This window comes from Nansenia antarctica (genome assembly GCF_963989245.1).
Source record: "Nansenia antarctica genome assembly, chromosome: 3".
Lineage (NCBI taxonomy): Eukaryota > Metazoa > Chordata > Actinopteri > Argentiniformes > Microstomatidae > Nansenia > Nansenia antarctica.
The window spans coordinates 31,835,767-31,858,266 of record NC_137688.1 but is presented as its reverse complement, the minus strand read 5'-3'; positions in this window follow the sequence as shown (position 1 = coordinate 31,858,266).

Below are 22,500 nucleotides of genomic sequence, written 5' to 3'. Positions count from 1 at the left end.
ATGGAATAAGACCGAGTATAATATTGACTGGATGTATAGGATTTTGTAAGGTAAATGTATTTTTTATTTTTACTTGAACTTACTTGAACTGCCTCCCAAAACCTTTTCAATTTAGGGCATGTATAGAAAATGTGTGTGTGATTGGCTTCTCGTTCCGTACATTTCCTCCAGCATTCTGCATTGCCTGTTGGCCTATATTTTGACAACATTTTCGGTGTTAGGAAGATCTTCATATTTATTTTCCAAGCAAATTCTTTCCAGAATTTTGATTGTGTTGTCTTAAATATTCTTTTGCATGCTTCTTTCCAATCGTCATCCGTAATTGTTATTGCTAATCCGTTTTCCCATTTTTCTTTAGTGTTATCTTCTTGTATCTTGATTTCTTGCATGATTTTGTAAATTTTTGAGATTTTTGTCTTTTCACTGTTTCTATTTTTGATCAGATATTCCATTAGTATATGTGATCTTTGTTCCTGTCTCCTCTGCTGTGTTATAAGGTAGCTTCTAATTTGTAAGTACTTAAAAAAATGGCTATTACTTATATTAAATTTATTAACTAAGGTTTCAAATGAGTCTATCATGTCATTTGTAACCATCTGTGAGTACACCTGTAGTCCCTTCCTAGCCCATTCTTCTAATATTTTGTCTGTTTTATTAGGTAAAAAGTCTGGGTCACTGGCTATCTCTCTCAAATAAATACATTTGTCATCACATTTATACATTTTACGAATAGTTTTCCAATTTTTGAGGGTATTTTCTATGCATCTGTTATTTCCACTATATTTTTGAATATCCTTTAGACTCAGAAAAGGTAGTGTTCCTATTGATATTGATATTGCTTGTTTTTCTATGTCTTTCCATTTGGTTTGAACCGAGTTATTCATCCATTTCATTATTGTATCTATTTGAGTTGCATGGAAATAGGACTTTAGATCAGGGAAATTAAACCCTCCTTTTTCTCTGGTTTGAGTTAGTATACTAAGTTTTTTCCGTTTACTTTTGTAGTTCCAAATGAAATTTGAGAGCATTGTATTCCATTTTTTGAAGCTACGCTGTGGAATGGGAACTGGTAATGTTTGAAATAAAAACAGAAACTGTGGGAGGATCATCATTTTGACGCTTTCTAGTCTACTCATTAAGGATTCAGGTGTTATCTTCCATCTATTAAGATCTTCTCGTATTTTATTTTCAAGGGCTTTATAATTGTCGGTGTATAATGTTGTTATATCTCCAGTGAGGTAGATTCCTAAGTATTTGATTTTCTTTGCATCCCATTTCAACTTGTATTTTTCCTTCATTTCCGAATCTATCTGTTCTCCAATTGTTAATACTTCACACTTACTTTCATTTAGTTTATAACCAGAGTGTTTACTATATTCTGTAATTGCTTCCATTAGGCTTGGTAAGGATTGGGCTGGTGATGTTAAATAAACAACCACATCATCTGCATATAATGCCAGTTTGTGCTGTCAGCCATCTTGGGAAGAGAAGAGGGGGGGGGTAGTGAAAGGAGAGATGGGAAGAGAGGGGGAGGGAGGGGAGAGTGAAATGGGAGTCAGAGGGGAAGAGAGGGGGAGCAGAAGAAAGAGAGTTATGCAAACCGTTTATTCTAATCTGATAACTCTGCTCTCGGTCATTAACCTGCAGAGCGCCCCCCGGTGATCCTATTACCCCCGATGTGAGGGGGGGAGGGAGGAAGCGGGAGAGGGGGGAGAGGGGGTTCGGGAGCTCTAACTCACACGGGGGGGAGGGAGGGGAAACAGGGGGAAGAGAGAGAGAGGGAACTTTAACACTCATTTGAGGCGGAGTTTTTTTTTCTGCGTTTTCTGTGTCTCTGATTTCTACCTCCACCAGCCTCCCCTGATGTCTATGGGATCCCGAGCATGGCCGGTTAGCTCCGTTGGTTAGAGTCTCAAGTGTTGTGCTAATCCTGTGAAGGTTGCGGGTTCGAAACCAGTACTGGCCCCTGGTTTGAAGGAGTTTTAAGGGTCCCATGCCTGCCTGGAGCTCTCTCTCTGGTCCTCTGTTAGCATGGCGCTAACAACGCTTAGGTTGTTGGTTCAATTCCCGCCGGGACTGTATATACTGAAATGGATGCACTCTGCTTTGGGTAACAGCGTCAGCTAAATGGCATATACACTCACCAGACACTTCATTAGGGACACTGTACTAATACTGGGTAGGGCCTCCACCCTCCACCCTCCACCCTGTCAGGGACCCTCTCCTCCGCCCTCTCCTCCACCCTCCTCCGCCCTCTCCTTCGCCCTCTCCTCCACCCTCCTCCGCCCTCTCCTCCACCCTCTCTTCCACCCTGTCAGGGACCCTCTCCTCCACCCTCCTCCACCCTCTCCTCCGCCCTCTCCTCCACCCTCCTTCGCCCTCTCCTCCACCCTCTCTTCCACCCTGTCAGGGACCCTCTCCTCCACTCTCCTCCACCCTCTCCTCCACCCTGCTCCTCCACCCTCTCCTCCACCCTCTCCTCTACCCTCCACCCTCTCCTCCACCCTCTCCTCCACCCTCCACCCTCTGACGCAGCCTTGGACAGGAAAGGCTAATAAATCTGCTCTACGAGGCCTTGAACTACTCTAGTACTACTACACACACACACACACACACACACACAGACACACAGACACACACACATGCAACTAGCCTTGACAAGTAAGTCTGTACCAAATCCAGGGACACCACGTCCACATATGGCAATTACACACACACCTGGCCTCTCCTATCTAGCTTCTGTCAGAAAACACACACACACACACACACACACACACACACGCACACACACACTCACACACACACTCACACACACAGACACGCACGCGTGAGGGGAGAGGAGAGGACAGGATACAGGACATAAATTGTACAATGAAAGCTTACTTTGCAAGCCCCCTCTCAACAGAGGTGATGAGAGGAGAGGAGAGGAGAGGAGAGGAGAAGAAAAGAGAGGAGAGGAGAGGAGAGGAGAGGAGAGGAGAAGAAAAGAGAGGAGAGGAGAGGAGAGGAGAGGAGAAGAAAAGAGAGGAGAAGTGAGGAGAGGAGGGGAGAAGTGAGGAGAGGAGAGGAAAAGAGAGGAGAGGAGAGATAGAGAGGACAGAAGAGAAAGGGGGGAAGATAGAGAGGAGAGATAGAGAGGGGGAGAGATAGAGAGGAGGAGAGATAGAGAGGAGGAGAGATAGAGAGGAGAGATAGAGAGGAGGAGAGATAGAGAGGAGGAGAGATAGAGAGGAGGAGAGAGAGAGCGGAGAGATAGAGAGGAGGAGAGATAGAGAGGAGGAGAGATGAGGGGGAGAGATAGAGAGGAGGAGAGATAGAGAGGAGAGATAGAGAGGAGGAGAGATAGAGAGGGGGAGAGATAGAGAGGGGGAGAGATGGAGAGGAGAGATAGAGAGGAGAGATAGAGAGGAGGAGAGATAGAGAGGAGAGGAGAGATAGAGAGGTGGAGAGATAGAGAGGAGAGGAGAGATAGAGAGGAGGAGAGATAGAGAGGAGAGATAGAGAGGAGGAGAGATAGAGAGGAGAGATAGAGAGGAGGAGAGATAGAGAGGAGGAGAGATAGAGAGGAGGAGAGATAGAGAGGGGGAGAGATAGAGAGGAGAGATAGAGAGGGGGAGAGATAGAGAGGAGGAGAGATAGAGAGGAGAGATAGAGAGGGGGAGAGATAGAGAGGAGAGATAGAGAGGTGGAGAGATAGAAAGGAGAGATAGAGAGGGGGAGAGATAGAGAGGGGGAGAGATAGAGAGGAGAGATAGAGAGGTGGAGAGATAGAAAGGAGAGATAGAGAGGGGGAGAGATAGAGAGGAGGAGAGATAGAGAGGAGAGATAGAGAGGAGGAGAGATAGAGAGGAGGAGAGATAAAGAGGAGAGATAGAGAGGAGAGATAGAGAGGTGGAGAGATAGAAAGGAGAGATAGAGAGGGGGAGAGATAGAGAGGTGGAGAGATAGAAAGGAGAGATAGAGAGGGGGAGAGATAGAGAGGAGGAGAGATAAAGAGGAGAGATAGAGAGGGGGAGAGATAGAGAGGGGGAGAGATAGAGAGGAGAGATAGAGAGGAGGAGAGATAGAGAGGGGGAGAGATAGAGAGGGGGAGAGATAGAGAGGAGAGATAGAGAGGAGGAGAGATAGAGAGGAGGAGAGATAGAGAGGGGGAGAGATAGAGAGGAGGAGAGATAGAGAGGAGAGATAGAGAGGAGGAGAGATAGAGAGGAGGAGAGATAGAGAGGAGAAGAGATAGAGGGGGGGAGAGATAGAGAGGAGAGATAGAGAGGAGGAGAGATAGAGAGGAGGAGAGATAGAGAGGGGGAGAGATAGAGAGGAGAGATAGAGAGGAGAGATAGAGAGGAGGAGAGATAGAGAGGGGGAGAGATAGAGAGGAGGAGAGATAGAGAGGGGGAGAGATAGAGAGGGGGAGAGATAGAGAGGAGAGATAGAGAGGAGGAGAGATAGAGAGGAGGAGAGATAGAGAGGAGAAGAGATAGAGGGGGGGAGAGATAGAGAGGAGGAGAGATAGAGAGGAGGAGAGAGAGAGGAGGAGAGATAGAGAGGGGGAGAGATAGAGAGGGGGAGAGATAGAGAGGAGAGATAGAGAGGGGGAGAGATAGAGAGGGGGAGAGATAGAGAGGAGGAGAGATAGAGAGGAGGAGAGATAGAGAGGAGAGATAGAGAGGAGGAGAGATAGAGAGGAGGAGAGATAGAGAGGAGAGACAGAGAGGAGAGATAGAGGATGTCAATGCGTCAATACTCCTTCAGGCACTGCTGCTACATCAAAGCACCTGTTGGAGCCAAAAAGCTTTGTATTATTATTTATGAAAAAACCTTTCTTGAATGGTATTTTGAAAGTGGTTGGCCCATCTAATAAGATGGATATCTTTAAGACTTTTATTTTGAAAATGTGTCTCGCTCAATCTAAGGACCAGTATGGATATAAGGAAGTGATTACTCCTTGCTTGAGTTTGATGAGTCCTGACACGCAGTGGCGCCAGCAGGATTCGATTTCATAGTACGCACAGAAACGTAACAAAACTAAATAGCGCAGACTAGCCTACAATATACATAGGTTGGATGATTGTATCACCTATTCATAGTTTGCAGTCACGTGACTGGCGCAGAGCCCTGGCGGGCAAAACATAGTGGAAACTCCGTAGAACTGCAACACTGACCTGTCATTTTCCCACCTGTTTCAAGCAACGATTATTTAGATCACCTCTCAAAAGAAGAAAAACAAACATATGTGAACATATGTGACAGGGCATGGTTAAAAAGTCCTCAACTAGGGCAAAATCTTTTTTCTGTTTTTTCCAGATTATGAAAGGGTAGATTGTAAGCTTTAAAATGATGTGTCATACATTGAAATCTGAAACAAGTTGAAGAAGTCATGGATAGTTTAATGGTGATACCCCCTGAACCACCGTACTGAGATATCTAGCCTCAAACTTCTTCAGAGACGTTTTTCACAGAGGTAATGAGTGGGAACAATAGCTGGTTAACTCCACCCTAATCACTCCCTCAAGACAACCACACCTCAAGACAACCACTCCCCCATTACACTACCTGTCATTATCTACCTGTCATCTGTCAGTGGGGTTGTCAGCTAACCCTCAGGAAGCAAAATTGCAGGGCTGACAGGTTTAAATAGCTAAATAATAATAATAATAATAATAATAATTCAAGATTCATGATTCATCATCATTGTATTGCCATGTGTGCCAAAAGTTTATTACGTCCCATTACAAGTACAAGAGAGTAAAATTCATGGCAATGGAAAAAATTAGGCAAGATACAATTGAGCAATACAATAATAGAATGGTCAAAAAGTATAATGTTGTGTCTGTGTGCATGCATTTATCATTATAGTCCATAAAGCATCTAGTGGGACTTCGGTGTAGTTCCTTCCCATCCCATCTGGGCATCAAAGCTGTAATAAAAAAAGAAGACAGTACATTTAAAATGATTGCCCACTGTTAGTCCTTGGGCCAAACCATTTTTCACTACCAAATTCTGGGCAAATCCTAGATGTGATTTTCTTATTCCTATACATCCCTAGATTATGTTTTGATATGATAGACCTTTTGGATTGGCAGCTTATTAGTAGTTATCACCTCGTAAAGGTACGGAGTGCTTTTTTCAAAACCGGAGTTTTGCCTAGAAAAGTCCCCTGCCATATCTTGCTCCCCTTCGTATGATTCGCGCCTAGCTGTGGTGTGGTTTTGATAGAGACATGAGGCTTTTCATGTTCTTTATGCGCCTGAGTCTCCTAAACACGTAGAGACCAACCCCGAGTCGATCAATGATTCCTACGATGAGCTATGGTAACTTTACCGCACCTACCCCCTACCGATGAATGCCTAATTTTTGCGGTTTTCCGGAGGTATTGTGCGGTAGGTGCGGGAAAGTTACCATAGCTCAGCGTAGGAAGCTCTGATGGACTCCGGGTTGGTCTCTACGTGTTCAGGAGACCCAGGCGCATAAAGCTAACCTGGCTCATGTCTCTATCGCAAGCACAGCCCGAGCTATGCGCGACTGACGTGAAGGGGAGCAAAATATGGCAGGGGACTTGTGGACCCGAATGCAGGACACTGAGGCGGAGTCAGATGAAAGGTCAAACCCATGGATGGGTACATTTATTGTTTTCTGAATTTGTATGTTTAAATATACAAATGATACATTATCTACTTAAAATATGCGTTAATTTACATAGTTTTCCAGAATAAAAATCTAAAACAAAGTGCTTAAAACAAATAAAGTGTGTGTTTACCTCCTCAAATAAATTAACTTAGCCCCAGCCAGATCCATATTTAGAGGTAAGTTAGCAAGCTAGTTTAGAGTTAGTGGTAATGTATAGCTGGTTACTGGTTAGATAACGAAGCGACCTTGGGTTCCCTGAAAGGTGCTATATAAATGCAAGTTATTATTATTATTATTATTATAACTAGCTAGCTAGTTTTTTCTACCATAAATCATCTCCTGAAGCCACAACCATCTCCCACTACTGAGGCTACAGAGCAGCGATGTAACAGCTTCATTGACTTTTTCAGATCCAAGGTCAACAACATTCGCTCTCTGATGCCCAGCTCTTCCTCTCTGTCTCCCTCTGCTACCAACCCCTCGCCTGGGAGTTTGCCATCTCTCCCATGTTTCACAGAGGTTCAACAGAGCCACATTATGGAAATCCTTAGAGGAATGAAATCATGCACTTGCGCCCTGGACCCCATTCCCACTGCTCTGCTCAAGTCATACACCAACCTTGCCTTCCTGTCCAAGGTGCTAGTGAAGGAAGTTGCTTCCCAACTCCAGGATCACCTCAAACACAACAACCTGTTTGAAAGATTTCAGTCAGGCTTTCGCTCAGCCCACAGTACAGAAACGGCTATGCTAAGGGTGACGAATGAACTGCTAATGACATCCTCCTGGACCTGACAGCAGCATTTGACATGGTGGATCACACTATCCTCCTAGAGCGCCTCCACACCACCATTGGACTCTCAGACTCTGCACTGAAGTGGTTTCAGTCCTATCTCTCTGGCAGGACTGAATACGTCTCACTGGGAGGATGCAAGTCCAGACTTCTCCCTGTTACCTGTGGTGTTCCACAGGGGTCGGTTCTCGGCCCCATCCTCTTCATCACCTACATGCTCCCCCTCGGTCGTGTCATCACCAGATATGGGATGTCTTTCCATTGTTATGCTGATGACACACAGCTCTACATTAAAACTACCCCAAGCCCCTCTGCAGCCATGTCATGTCTCACCACCTGTCTTGAGGAGATAAAGGCATGGATGAACAACAACTTCCTTCAGTTAAACAGTAACAAATCCGAAGCTCGTCTTGTTGGCACCCCACACCAGGTTCAGTCTTCGCCCATATCACAGCTCACCTTCGAGGGTCAAGTCATCCTCTTCTCCTCCTCAGTTTCAAATCTGGGGGTTAGGTTTGACCCTCACCTGACCTTCAGTGACCATATAAAACACCTGTGCAAAACCTCCTTCTATCATCTCAGAAATATTTCCAAACTCCGTCCCACTCTAACCCTGTCAGATGCAGAGAACTTGTCCATGCCTTTGACTACTGCAATCCGCTCTTCATCGGGATTCCTGGCAAAAGCATACAGAAGCTGCCATACATCCAGAACAGCGCTGCCAGGATCCTGATGAGAGTCCACAAATACAAGCACATAACCCCTGTTCTACACTCACTACACTGGCTCCCTGTCTCATTCAGGGTTGACTACAAAGTCCTTCTTCTCACCCACAAATGCATCAACGGACACGCACCTCCCTATCTACAAGAACTCATCACTCCACAAACCTCCACCCGCACCCTCAGGTCTTCAAACAGTTTGCTCCTCCAGGTCCCCGATACCAGGCTCCGCACCATGGGGGACCGAGCCTTCTGTTCGGCTCCGCCGTGCCTGTGGAACAGCCTTCCTAGCCAGCTAAGGGCAGTACAGAGCCTGTGCAACAGCCTTCCTAGCCAGCTAAGGGCAGTACAGAGCCTGTGGAACAGCCTTCCTAGCCAGCTAAGGGCAGTACAGAGCCTGTGGAACAGCCTTCCTAGCCAGCTAAGGGCAGTACAGAGCCTGTGCAACAGCCTTCCTAGCCAGCTAAGGGCAGTACAGAGCCTGTGGAACAGCCTTCCTAGCCAGCTATGGGCAGTACAGAGCCTGGACTCTTTTAAGACAGGCCTTTGACTGTTGAACTGTGTTCATTTTTGTGATTTATTTTGAGTTGTTTTACTATGTTTTTAACTTATTATGTTTTAGGTTTTTTTACTCTGTAGCACTCTGAGATTCTTTTGAATGAAAAGTGCAATACAAATAAAATGCATTATTATTATTTATAGTTAATAACACTTTAGTTAGCTAGCTAAACTAGCAAAGTAGCCTGTTGTGTACCCAGGCTTGAGACAGGGTTTTATATTGTAGTAATATTAATGTAACTTAATTTACATTAAATTTACAGAAGATTCCTTGTTTGTAGCCCCTCTAAGTTGTAATGAGATCTGCCCCAATTACTGCACCCTGACAATATTTTAGTTTAGAATAAGGTTGGTAATTTAATGTCAAACTAGATGTATTCCTCTATTTCAGAGACCCACATCATCAGCAGTAAGTGTAAGTCTAATGATGGATCCAACTTCAGGTGAATGCAGCAGCAACCTGCCAAGAAAGCGGCATGGACAGCATCATCCACTGCTCTGATGATGGACAGCATCATCCACTGCTCTGATCATGGACAGCATCATCCACTGCTCTGATCATGGACAGCATCATCCACTGCTCTGATGATGGACAGCATCATCCACTGCTCTGATCATGGACAGCATCATCCACTGCTCTGTCATGGACAGCATCATCCACTGCTCTGATCATGGACAGCATCATCCACTGCTCTGATCATGGACAGCATCATCCACTGCTCTGATGATGGACAGCATCATCCACTGCTCTGATCATGGACAGCATCATCCACTGCTCTGTCATGGACAGCATCATCCACTGCTCTGATCATGGACAGCATCACCCACTGCTCTGATCATGGACAGCATCATCCACTGCTCTGATGATGGACAGCATCATCCACTGCTCTGATGATGACTCCAACTCAAACCTGGTGTCACCCCAAAACCTGGACTTATGGAGAACTTTGTTGAGGGCGGCAGAAATCAGAAAACATCTCCCAATTTTGGACCACACCTACCACCGGACTCCATACACCTACAGCTTTCACTGCCTTGTGGGCTAAATAAATGTAACTGTTCATCTGCCTCCGCCTCAGTGTCCTGCATTCGGGTCCACTCCCGTACAGAACGTAGGCTAACACACATTTTAAATGACAGCAGTCCATACTTTAAGAGGGGATAAGGTATTAAACTACTAACAACAAGGTCCAACAAGGTCTATCACATCAAATAATAATCTAGGGATGTATAGTAATTAATTACTGTCTTTATCCAATCTGTGGTCCAAATGTTCTTTAAAGATATGCAAATTAACTCATATTTTAAGTAGATAATACATCATTTGCATATTTAAACAGAACATTTCTGAAAACTTGTAATACAAAAAATTATTGTCTCAATGTAAGTAATCAACTGGGGAAGTTTCATGGTGATATCTATTAGGTAAAATGTTTTACCCATCAAAAAGTCCCCGGCCATATTCTGCTCCCCTTCGCGTCAGTCGCGCATAGCTCGGGCTGTGCTTGTGATAGAGACATGAGCCAGGTTAGCTTTATGCGCCTGGGTCTCCTGAACAAGTAGAGACCAACCCCGAGTCGATCAGAGCTTCCTACGCTGAGCTATGGTAACTTTCCTGCACCTACCGCACAATACCTCCGGAAAACCGCAAAAAGTAGGCATTCATCGGTAGGGGGTAGGTGCGGTAAAGTTACCATAGCTCATCGTAGGAATCACTGATCGACTCGGGGTTGGTCTCTACGTGTTTAGGAGACTCAGGCGCATAAAGAACATGAAAGGGCTCATGTCTCTATCACAATCACAGCACAGCTAGGCGCGAATCATGCGAAGGGGAGCAGGATATGGCAGGGGACTTTTCTAGGCAAAACTCCGGTTTTGAAAAAAGCACTCCGTACCTTTACGAGGTGATAACTACTAATAAGCTGCCAATCCAAAAGGTCTATCATATCAAAACATAATCTAGGGATGTATAGGAATAAGAAAATCACATCTAGGATTTGCCCAGAATTTGGTAGTGAAATGTTCAATTTGGGGGTTTGGCCCAAGGACTATGTTACCAACACCACTTTTACAAAATAGCCTACTACTATCTTAATAAAATAGAATTGCATACAATGACAATGACAAATACCTGAAGTGCTGGTGACTCTCATCAAGGTGTCATCTCTCAGAACCTCTCACCTTCTCATTCTGTAACACAGATGTCAGGTCAGAGGTGTGGACACACTGCTACTGTAGGTTTTCCATAGACTCAGTGTACTGTACTTGTACTGAAGACATTTCAATTCACAGTATTATTCTACAGCAAATCTACATATCAATGAATTAATCATTATTTTTGATTCCACATAACATTATCGTTCATTACAAAAGCATTTACTTTTTCTATAACCTATTACATCTCTAACAAAGCTAGCTAGCTAGCTAACAAGCTAACACTTGTTTGGCTAGCTGGTACACACACACAAACACACTAAAATGGTGCATGAAACATATTACACTATGTTGCATGTTTAGTAGGTCTGCAACAAATGTATTTATTCATTATGTTTTATCTTTGACAACCTATTTCTTCCTCCCACCATCTCCTATTAGTGATGGTGGGAGGTGGTCTGATAACTGATGCTAACAACGGGGCTGATGCTACCTCAAAACAACAAATAACTGTTTGGCTATCCTAAGTAAACAACACAAAATCCTAGTATACAACACATGTAACTCACTAAAACTTACCCAAGAACACAGCAGAAGGTCTGTCTGCAGACGACTGTCCCAAGAATAGTGAACTGATGTGGAGATCAATGTCTGAAATTCCGTTGTCATCTGTCATCGTCAGATTCGGAGTTTGGAGTTCCCGTTCAGAGTTCCCATTATGTATAGTCCAATATGAAGGAGTTCATTAATTGCCCACGGTGGATATTTCTGCCTGCTTTTGAAATTCTGTTGATAGCATTTAGCTTCAGCATCCATCTTGTAAACTTGTAAACAGATCCACATCGCACATGGCTCCTTACATACAGCTGGGGTGGGCGTGGCTACACACACAGCCACACGAAAACGAATAATACCCCCCTCCCGACTTTGCTAACTAAATGTAGGTATTTAGTGAATGTAAAACTGTTGGATATGATATCGAGTGGGTTCTTCATCGCTTCGTTTGTCGTCCTATGCCAAAAACTGGAAAACACATTTTTTCACAACAAGACTTGTTTGGCTCGATTGCGAGGTTTCAAAATGGCCGAGATGGGGACCTATTAATCAGACGCTGTCACATATGTTAAAATAAAAGTGCATGTAACCATTTGTTTGTTTTCATTAAAAGAGTCGTATTTTAGGTCCCAGGGCAGCAGGAGTCATTCATTTTGGCGCCACCTGCAGGAGTAAGCACTCGCTATTCTGCTTGCTTGCATTGCGTTGCATTATAAGCACTTCTCTCTCTGCTTTCCGTCGCGTACATTCGAATGCGTGAAAGTGTCTTTTTTAATTTTTTCGATGCCTCAGCCCGCTGTTTAATGTGGCCAGGGCCATGCTTACCAGCCAATCAGTAGTTCGTTCATTCCGATAAGAGCTACTGATTGGCTCTTATCACCTTCAAGTTCACTTAACATTTCACCTTACTTTCTCTCGCCCGGCAGAATAGCTTGCCAGCTAGCTCAAACGATCTAAATAATAATAATCAATAAGGATAACTTGCTTGATTTTGTGAATATGGACATTACTGTCAGCGACCTAAAGGGATTTCGTAGACTGGACTGGACTGGAAGAACACAACTACTGGCTAAAGGCCGCCCGAAGCCACCGCTCACCGATCTTCACACCCAGAAAGGGAGAGTCGCTAGGGGCTACAGCATGCCTGGTATGAGCGGTTTATATGATTTATATGATTCGCGAGGCTGGTGGCGATCTGTGCTTGTTTATATGGTTTGAGTACTGCTGTACTGCTGGCTCCTTATTTAAGACTTCCTCTGCTTTTACCTTTGAATGCAGGCCTGTGCCGTTGTGTTTGGAGAGAGAGCTGCTTAATCAATCGCTGAGATAGGCCTAATGTCGCTGTCCGTGCCAGTGGTTCTGGACCAAAAGTGTTTGAGAGAGATAGAGAGGGAGGGTTTGTGATGTGATGTCAAGTGCCTGTGTGACAAAAGTGTGAAAAGAAAGTGTGTTGTGAGTTTACTATGGAGGATGGAAACGGTGTGTGTCTGTGTTGTGCGTGTGTGCGTTTGCGATGTTGAAACTGGACTTGTAGATTTCAGCAGGTTGGCTACTTGAAAAGATCTTGGTTCAAAAAAGATTGAACAATGAGCAGCCCTGATATAGTCGAAACTGGCAAATGTTTTTTTTGTTTTTGGTAATCTGATCACAAAGTGACCCTACAGTTTATTAGCGGGTTCTAGGGCATCAAAATTGCATTTCCTTGAAACTGCGTTCACTGATAGCGTGTATGTGTAATTATGTGTATTTCTATATCTTATGCTTACCCAATCTAAAAGCTCACGGCACGTGCCTGGTACAGACATGGATTATATTATATGTACAGTCAATCCAATATATGTACAGACACAAGATTAAAAAATAACTATATATACAAAAAATACTAGATAAAATATTTGAAATGTGCGGTACAATGTACAGGGGTGGAATACAATATGAACAATGACAATAGTGCAATAGTGGTAATTGGCTCAGTATAATAGAGTAAAGTGGCTACATAAATAATTAAAATAATCAGTGTTTACTTGAGCTTATCTTTGAAATGTTCGCTGCAGAGACGTGTGTACTTTGATGGTTTGCCCTCCACATGGACTGAGACACGTCTAATAGCACAAATCCACAATCTTCTCTCTGGGTTTTTCTTTTTCTGACGGAATTCTGTAGAAGCACAACCCAGGGTCATCTCCTCGTCGGTTAGTGCACCCGATTGCACAGCAACTATCGAGCATTTTGTCAAACAACTAATTACTTCGTAAAAACCTGATAAAATAGCTGGCAGGCAGCGGAAGAAAGATTTGTTTTGCCCGCTAGGTGGGCGTTCCCATTATGCCGTGACGACACGTGCAAACATTATGGTGACAGCGTACCTCGAAACAGATGAAAATATTACATTATGGTGACGGCGCACCCGAAACACATATGAAAACATAGCCCAGATGACAGCGCACCTAACACATGGGGAAAACAAAGGGCCTATAACACTGTGACAGCGCACCAATACATAGGCTAGCACCGAAATGAGAGTTTTGCACTTACGACGGAGGACGAGGTAGCAGGCCTAGCTACACAGCTAGTGTCGTGTATTTCTACTTAAACACACACACATGCATAGATAGTATATGATATGGGCCTGTATATATGCTGTGGGGGAGTGTTGTGAAATGGCTCTTGTAATCTGACCAGCCCTCTGACTTAAGGCCATAGTGACATCACAGGGGACGGCCCTCTTGACCATCTAGGTAAGGTGATAGGCTATGGCCTGTGACTGTATTTGCATATTGTGATGAACCAGGGTGAGACCCAAAGATCTGTCTCTTTACCACCCCAGCCAGAGGAGAGCAGACATGTATGTATCTGTTTTGTACTTTGATTAAATCGTCTTAAACTCAATAACTGTTCTTTGATTCATAACCAACAAAAATTAACATCATAAGTGGCGAGCCTAATCCAGGAATAAAAATAGCTTTGATTTACAGTCTTTTGCAACTCTTCAATTCAACAAAGGAAGGTAGGTTTCTGCAGAGACCCCTCCCCCGTCGATTGGTGTGTGCAAAGACTGTGGAGCTCAGATAAGTTATAGTCAAAAGAATCTTGTGTAAAGTGAATCTTGTTGGAATAGAAACAAACCTTTCATAATCTTTAATAAGTGGGGTTGGAGAGAGCCGAATTTAGAAATTCGCTTTTTGTAAACTATAGTGTTTGATGGTAAGATATGTAATTTGTTTGTATGATATTACGGAATATCGTGAGTGTGTGTGTAAAATTGTCGTAATTTGATAAAGTGTAAGTGGATTGTGAAGTCTATTTGTAAGTAAGAGCAGTATTAGAAGCAGATTAAGAAATCAAATCTTCAGAAGTGTGTCTCAAGACGCCATTGTCCTTTGTCCTTGTCAGCGGAGCAAAAACACGCACGCAGGCACGCGCAGACACACACAGGCTTAGATTTCTCTTGGAAGAGAGACCGTGGAAAAAAGCATATACATTGTTGAATGAGATATTCGTTTGGTAACTAATAGTTAAATTGCATTGAAAGATAATCTTGAAATTGTTGTGTCGTAGAAAATAACAATATTGTGGAAAGCAAAGTATATGTTGTAAGTTTAATCCCACAGGAGCGGTTTCTTCCCCAGGAGAAAGGACAAGACTTGCCCCTCCCCCTCCCTTTCTCTAAAGAATAAAGATAAATCCATTCGCATAGACTGTAGTAACATAAAGATAGAGGAGTGATTTGATCATCGGGGTATACAAATAATTTAAAGACATTATTTCACAAGCCGAGAAATAGAGCGCGCATGCGCATTACAAACACAGGGAAGGGTGTTGGCCCCATTCCAAAATATAGAGCGCAGAGTTCAAAAAGAACACTCTTTTAAAACGGCTCTGTGACTCTGCCTGCTTGCATAGAATGTTGGTGACATAATCATTTACATTCATATTGATGTTTGTAAATGACTGTTGAATATTACATTACTTGTTTAATTACTACTTGGTTAGAATTAATTATTCAGATCATTCATTGTCTGTTTCACAAAACAATTGATTGATTCCACAGGTTTGATCAAATGTCTGTGACAATCTAATGAAAAACCATTCTGAATAATCATTCTTTTGTTTGATAATTGGATAACAGATAATTGACTCCACAGGTTTTAAATCAATGTATATGATTATATAATGAATAATTCTAACTAATCATTCATTCCTTTCACTTAATAGTTGATTTATTTACAGATTGTAATTAATATTTGTAAGGTACATCTTTTCAGCATATTGAGATCACGGAAGTCGAAGCATTGTGTTTGTTAGGAGAAAAATAATAGATTGTGACTTTAGATCAGAAAGGGCGTTCTTAAGAAATCGATACGCGAGTCGGTTGCTTGGCTCCATCTGCTGGCCGAAACACGACAAGATATTTTTGGTTGCTTAGCTCCATCTGCTGGCCAAAACACGACAAGACATTTTTGGTTGCTTAGCTCCATCTGCTGGCCAAAACACGACAAGACATTTTTAAAACATTGGCTCTCTGTAAATTGATGAAATACAACCCTCCTTCATTGATGATGTTTGTAAATGATTGTTATATATTACATTACTTTAATTAATTTAATTAATTACTAATTGATTGAATTAATTATTCAGATCATTTTATTTTCTGTTTCACAGAACTTTGATCAATAGTTTCGTGATAATCTAATGATAACCATTTCTTTTTTCGATAATAGCTGAATGACTTCACAGGTTTACATCAATGAAGTGTACGATTGTACAATGACTAAGTCTAATTAATTATTCATTCCTTTCAAATAACAAGTCGATTTCTTTACAGATTGTAATTAATCATTCATTCCTTCCAAATAACAAGTCGATTTCTTTACAGGTTATAATTAATATTCGTATTTGACATCTTTTTATTTTAGTTAGGTCATGTCCACAGCTTTTGATTAGGAATAGCAGAATAGTTTGTATTGATAATTAAGCATTAAAAGGGTTTTTGTAAATCAGTGAATACTTAGGTGTTGACCAGCCTTTGTGATTTAATAATTGTGTTGACCAGAACTGTAATTAGTATTGAATGAGTAATTAAGTGACACATATTCATAAACAATTAGGAAACACATTTAAGTATAAAGTACTTACACAGATATTAGATTTAAGTTAATACTGCACTGACATACACAAGAGGCAAATCTGTTGTTCTGGGTTGTAGTGGTTCTGTGTGGACGGTTAATACAGTTAAATTGGACTAGCATTTGTTTAGCAAACAAGGCAATAGGGAGGTGGGTTGTAAGAAGAGTACACCTTATCTAATATAGAATATTGTCAGCATATTGAGCAGTAGAATGGGGTCAAAAATGAAAAAATGAATCCTCTTGTTAGGGAAATTAGCAAAATGTCAACGAAATGGAATAGTCGTTGGGCAGACATTGAACAGCCGTGGCCGAAAGAGGGCAGCCTTAACTTACAAATAATTGCAACTTTAGAGGTACTTATTAAAACCTATAAAGCAAACCAGAAAAAGGGAAAGATTAGATCAGAGAAACGCAGGTTAGAGTTAGCTATTTTAGATCTATTTAAGGTAGAGGGACAGAAAATAGCATTAGCTTGGGATGAGAAAACAGCAAAGATGGGAACGGAAAAGAAAAATGAATTGGCCAGAACACTGGAACAGAAATTGAACATTCCATCCACAAACATGTGTCCTGTCTCCAGTCCCCCTCCATATGCTAAGGCGCTGGAGGACCATTCCCAGAAGAAGAAGAAGAAGGAGCCAAGGGGAAAAGGGGACGACAGGAGTGACAAGGAAGATGACAGCGAAGATGGCAGTGAAGACTCAAGTGATGACGAAAATGCAGATGAAGGCTACAACGCTCAGGTCAGGAAGATGATAGCCACAGCCGAAAGGAAAGGTGGGAGAAGACGCCGGGAGAAAGCGGAAAGAGAGGAAGAAAGACACCACAGATGGCTGAAGGAGCAACGAGAAAGGGAGAAAGAGGAAGATTGTCATCGAATGACATCAAATACATTAAAGAACTGTCCAGTGCTGATTCGGGGTAACAAGATGGAATATCATCCGTGGAATCATACAGATCTGTCTGAAGTGATAGAGAAACTCCCCGTTATCCAAGATGGTGGACACGCATGGACTACTGAGGTGGACGTGAGACTGACAGGAACGCAGGCCGCAATGGGAGACCTGAAAAGACTCTTAGCTTTTATTGCAGGATTGGATACAATGCAGGAAATATTGATGAAGGCAGGACTTCATAGATATATCAATACATCAGTTTATGATCCAGAGCTCTTCGCAGCAAACAGAGGCAGGCTGTGGAAGGCAATCAGAGAGACTTACCCTACTCACATTCACCCAGACAATATCATTGTGAAGCCACTGGGGGGAGATGAGAATCCCAGGGGTTTTGTTGCCCGTGTGCACTCTCAATGGAGAAGTGTGACAGGGAAGGACGCTGAAGATAACCCCTTAGAAAAATCCATAATCAGGGAAAAAATACAAGAAGGGCTTCCTACCCCAGTTAAGGATAAGCTAGCAGAAGTGGTGGGGCTACGACACATGAACAAAGCTGTTTATATAGACCACGTAGCTCATCAAGTTGAGTTAGATCGAAAGAATATTCAGATACAGAAGACACAAGACGAAGAGTCACTCAGAATATTGACTCATGAGCAATTGACTGAAAGCAAGAGGAACATAGAGGGAGTGCAGGCTTTAGCCCCACAGCAACAGCCACCTGGAGTGCAGACTGCTACTTACCAGTCCTACTCACAGGGGCCACAAGGGGGGTATCCTGCTACTTACCAGTCCTACTCACAGGGGCCACAAGGGGGGTATCCTGCTACTTACCAGTCCTACCCACAGGGGCCACAAGGGGGGTATCCATACCCACAAGGGCCACCAGGGGTGCAAGCGGTTCCATACCAGCCGTACACACAGCCTGGCCAAGGACCACCACCAGGGGGATGGACAGCAGCAGGGAAGAAGATGCTAGAACCATGTTACCAATGCGGCCAGAATGGACATCTAGCCTGTACCTGCTACAACAGGCCCCGGGGGGCGCAGGGGGGAGCCAAGGAGGAGGATATTGGCCCCCTGCTACACCTGCTCCAGGAGTGATGAACCCTTACGGAGGCCCAGCAGCTGGCCTATAGGGGTGCCCGGGAGATCCGAGTGGGAGGTGCCAGCTGGTGGTGACAAAGAAGCCTGAAGACGCCACGCACCTTCCTATGTCTGGAGAATATGTGAAGACAATCGGATTTGAGGGAATTAAACAGCTGATTCCTACAACTAAGCTTGTAGACTTAGAGTACAAGGGACAGAGAGCAACTCTGTCAATACTTGTGTCAGAACACACGCCAACAGGGCTGCTAGGGAGAGATACTCAATGCCAATTGAACTGTACAGTAAAATGCACACCTGACGACTGTCAGGTGACGATGCCATCCGGTGCTCAGATTCCATCGACAGCCAGAGTGATTAAGCATAGAACAGACCTACAAGCTTTGCCTTTAAAGGGAGCTGATATAGAATATTGGGTTGATGGGTCTTGTTACCGGGTAGGAGAAACTTTGTGCGCTGGGTATTCCTTAGTTAAAGCACAGAATTCAGAGTTTATTGTAGAACAGGCTGAGGCAGTTCCTCAGCCTTGCTCAGCTCAGTTGGCTGAGTTGATTGCCCTCACGGAAGCATGCAACTTAGGAACCGGACGGAGAGTGACAGTGTACACCGACTCTGCCTATGCACATAATGTTTGTCATTTTAATGGAGCTGTATGGAGGGGGCGGGGTTTTAAGAGAAGTGATGGTACGCCTATACAGCATCACGCACAGATCATGAAGCTGTTACAGGCCATGATGAAGCCAAAGGAATTAGCCATAGTGAAGTGTGCCACACACAGGTCTGACTCATCACATGTCACACAAGGTAACAGGGCTGCAGAAGATGCAGCCAAAGCCATTACAGGAGCAGACAAGGCAGGTAAAGGTCTTCTGGTCGCACATGAAAAGCAATTACAGGGCATGGTCACACTTGAGGATTTATTGATGTTACAGAGTAGAGCAACTACGTTAGACAAGAACGTTTGGCTAGCAAGGGGGGCAAGTCAGGATGACACAGGTCTATGGAGGAATCATGAGGGGTTGGTTGTAGCACCCTCAGATTTAATAGGCATGTTAATACGGGAAGCTCATGGATTAGCACATGTGGCAAGGGGGGAGGTAAGACGCAAGATCACCAAGGAATATGGGTTTTGGAGTCCATATTTGATGGAACAGATTGACCATGCTTTAGGTCAATGTGGGGTCTGTTGGAGAAACAACATCAGAGTGGGTACACCAGTGGTGTCTGGGCATATCCCTACCCCAATAGGGCCACGGGTGGTGGACAGGGGGGTGGATGTACAGAGTAGGCAGGATGTTGTGCCAATAGGTGCCGAGGTCCCCAGAGAACCTGAGAAGGAGGAGCTACGACGAGATGCTGTGGTGTTGCCAGAGCCAGTGGCAATGCCAGCGTTACAGCCAGTGATATTACCGGCAATGTCTGAAGCCGAGGGGACAGTGGAAAGCCAATGAACCAGAAACCAACGAAGCAGAGAGTGTTGACAGTCTGGAGGTCCAGCCTGGGAGTGTCCAAAGCTTGGACACCTGTGCTACTGGGGATGCTGGCGAGTGCCTGCATCATGCTTCAGATGATGCTGAGGGCGACTCCCCAGACCTTGATCAGCGTGGGAGGGGACCAGACGACTGCCTGAACCTCAATGACACTGACGGACGACGACCAGTTAGGAAAAGATTAAAGACTATGAATAGGGTAGTGAAGCAGCAGATCAGGGAATGACGGGAATGGACAGCAGATGATAGCATGGCTGGAAACGGTCTTAGGGGCATGGGAAACTTATTTTGCTAAGATAGGAGCACCTATTATAGCAGACATGATTTTTGACTTTCTTAGGAGACAGGGCCTCATTGACTGTTTTTGGAAAATCAGTCACTCAGTCCTCGTTGATGAACTTTTCAGAAGACTAGTCCTCACCTGAGGTGAAGATCTATGCATTAATGCATTCCCTTTGTCCTATGCTTACTGTTGGAGAATTATGTGTTATGATAACTGAATGTCATTATTTGTGTATTGTTTGTTTGTTTCTATATCGTATGTGATTGAGGTCAGTTGAGAAGTGATGTGGTGGTTATACAAAGATAGGAAAGAGGTTCTGTTCCTAGCGCAATGAAGAAAAAGCTCCTGACTAGGAAAGGTTATCAATCTGAGACAGCGGTAAAGGTTGTTCTGAAGATGCAAGTAACAAGAAGACGTTGGTCGTTGGAAGTTTTTGTGTTGAAATATGTATGATGTACTGTGTTTAGATTAATTTGTATTGTTATTTTTAGGATTCTTTTTTATTGTTGATTGTTTTGTATTTGGTTTATATGATATTTTTGGTTGCTGGTACTGGGGCTGGGTTAGTCTGTGTTATTATGTTTCTTGTGTTGTGTGTTGGTGTAGTTTTTCTGTCTGTTGTTGTTTATTTTGTAAAAAAAAAAATATTTTTTTATTTTTCTTTGGTGTCTTAGTTGCGGTTTGTGGGGTTTTGTGTTTTTGTTTTTGTTTCGTGGTCATTTAGTTTCGGAACACCCTCTGGGTGGTCCGAGGGGGGAATATGTCGTGTATTTCTAATTAAACACACACACATGCATAGATAGTATATGATATGGGCCTGTATATATGCTGTGGGGGAGTGTTGTGAAATGGCTCTTGTAATCTGACCAGCCCTCTGACTTAAGGCCATAGTGACATCACAGGGGACGGCCCTCTTGACCATCTAGGTAAGGTGATAGGCTATGGCCTGTGACTGTATTTGCATATTGTGATGAACCAGGGTGAGACCCAAAGATCTGTCTCTTTACCACCCCAGCCAGAGGAGAGCAGACATGTATGTATGTCAGGGTTTCCGTTAGAATAATTTGCCGTCGGACATCGTGTCCGGGAAGAATTCGATTTACCGGACAAACGTGATATATTCCGGTCATCATATTAAAATATAAAAAAAAAATATATATATATATTTTTTTTTTCTCCAAATCTAATATAGCTGTTTGTCGCGGTGATTACTGTTGTGTAGCGGCCAATATATGCCATTTAATGTCTATTTCTCATCCGATACGATTAGATGCGAGCTATATAATATATAATAATATTACATGATTTGACGCATGCGCGCTATGCCATGCGTCAAATCCAGCGCTGAACGGGTCCAGCGCTGAACGGGCGCCTCACTGGGAACTGAACAGACAGCGTCGATCAATGAACGGACTCCACATTACGTTAACTGAAGTTTGTTAAATTGTTTGGGATTAATGTGAGTTTTCTATTTTCTCTTTCCAGTTTTACCCTTTTTTAATCAATAAAACAACGTCATTTCTATAACCAGGGGGGTGTTCCATCAACGTCACTAAAGGAAAATCTAGGCTTATTTCGTTAAGTCTCGCGAGACTCTTAAAAAGATCCAGGCATATCTTGATAGATCTCGCGAGACTTGTCAAAATAAGCCAGGATTTTCCTTTAGCGACGTTGATGGAATACCCCCCAGGTCTCGCTGGTTGGGAAGGCATTTCGTTTAGCTGCCTGTCAAATCATACTTAATCGGACTCGGGAGTATGACAATGAGGAGAACATAACTGTTTATTGAGAAACAATTGATAGGCAGTCTGGGATACGTATATAAAGAAATACCACAATGTCTAGATGTATAACATTTTATTGAACAGTGCAAGCATGTAGGCTTCTGGCGTGACACAGCTAGCCTAATTTCCGTTCATATGCCTTTTATCAGATAAAATAAAATAGAATAAAACTCTTTGAAAATAAATAGGCTTTAAATTAACTTGCAATGCGTATAGGCTAATTTCCGTTCGATGTTACAGCCTAGGCTATGCCTTTTCTCAGATAGATAGGGGATAGCCCTGTAAGCTCATAAGGGTCTGTATGTCGTCCTGAAGACCGGCTGTTAGATCATATCGCTGAAGTTTGTCTCCATCTTAGTGTAAATGTTGTCCGTTTCGTTTGTTATCCTTGTTATTGTGCGATAA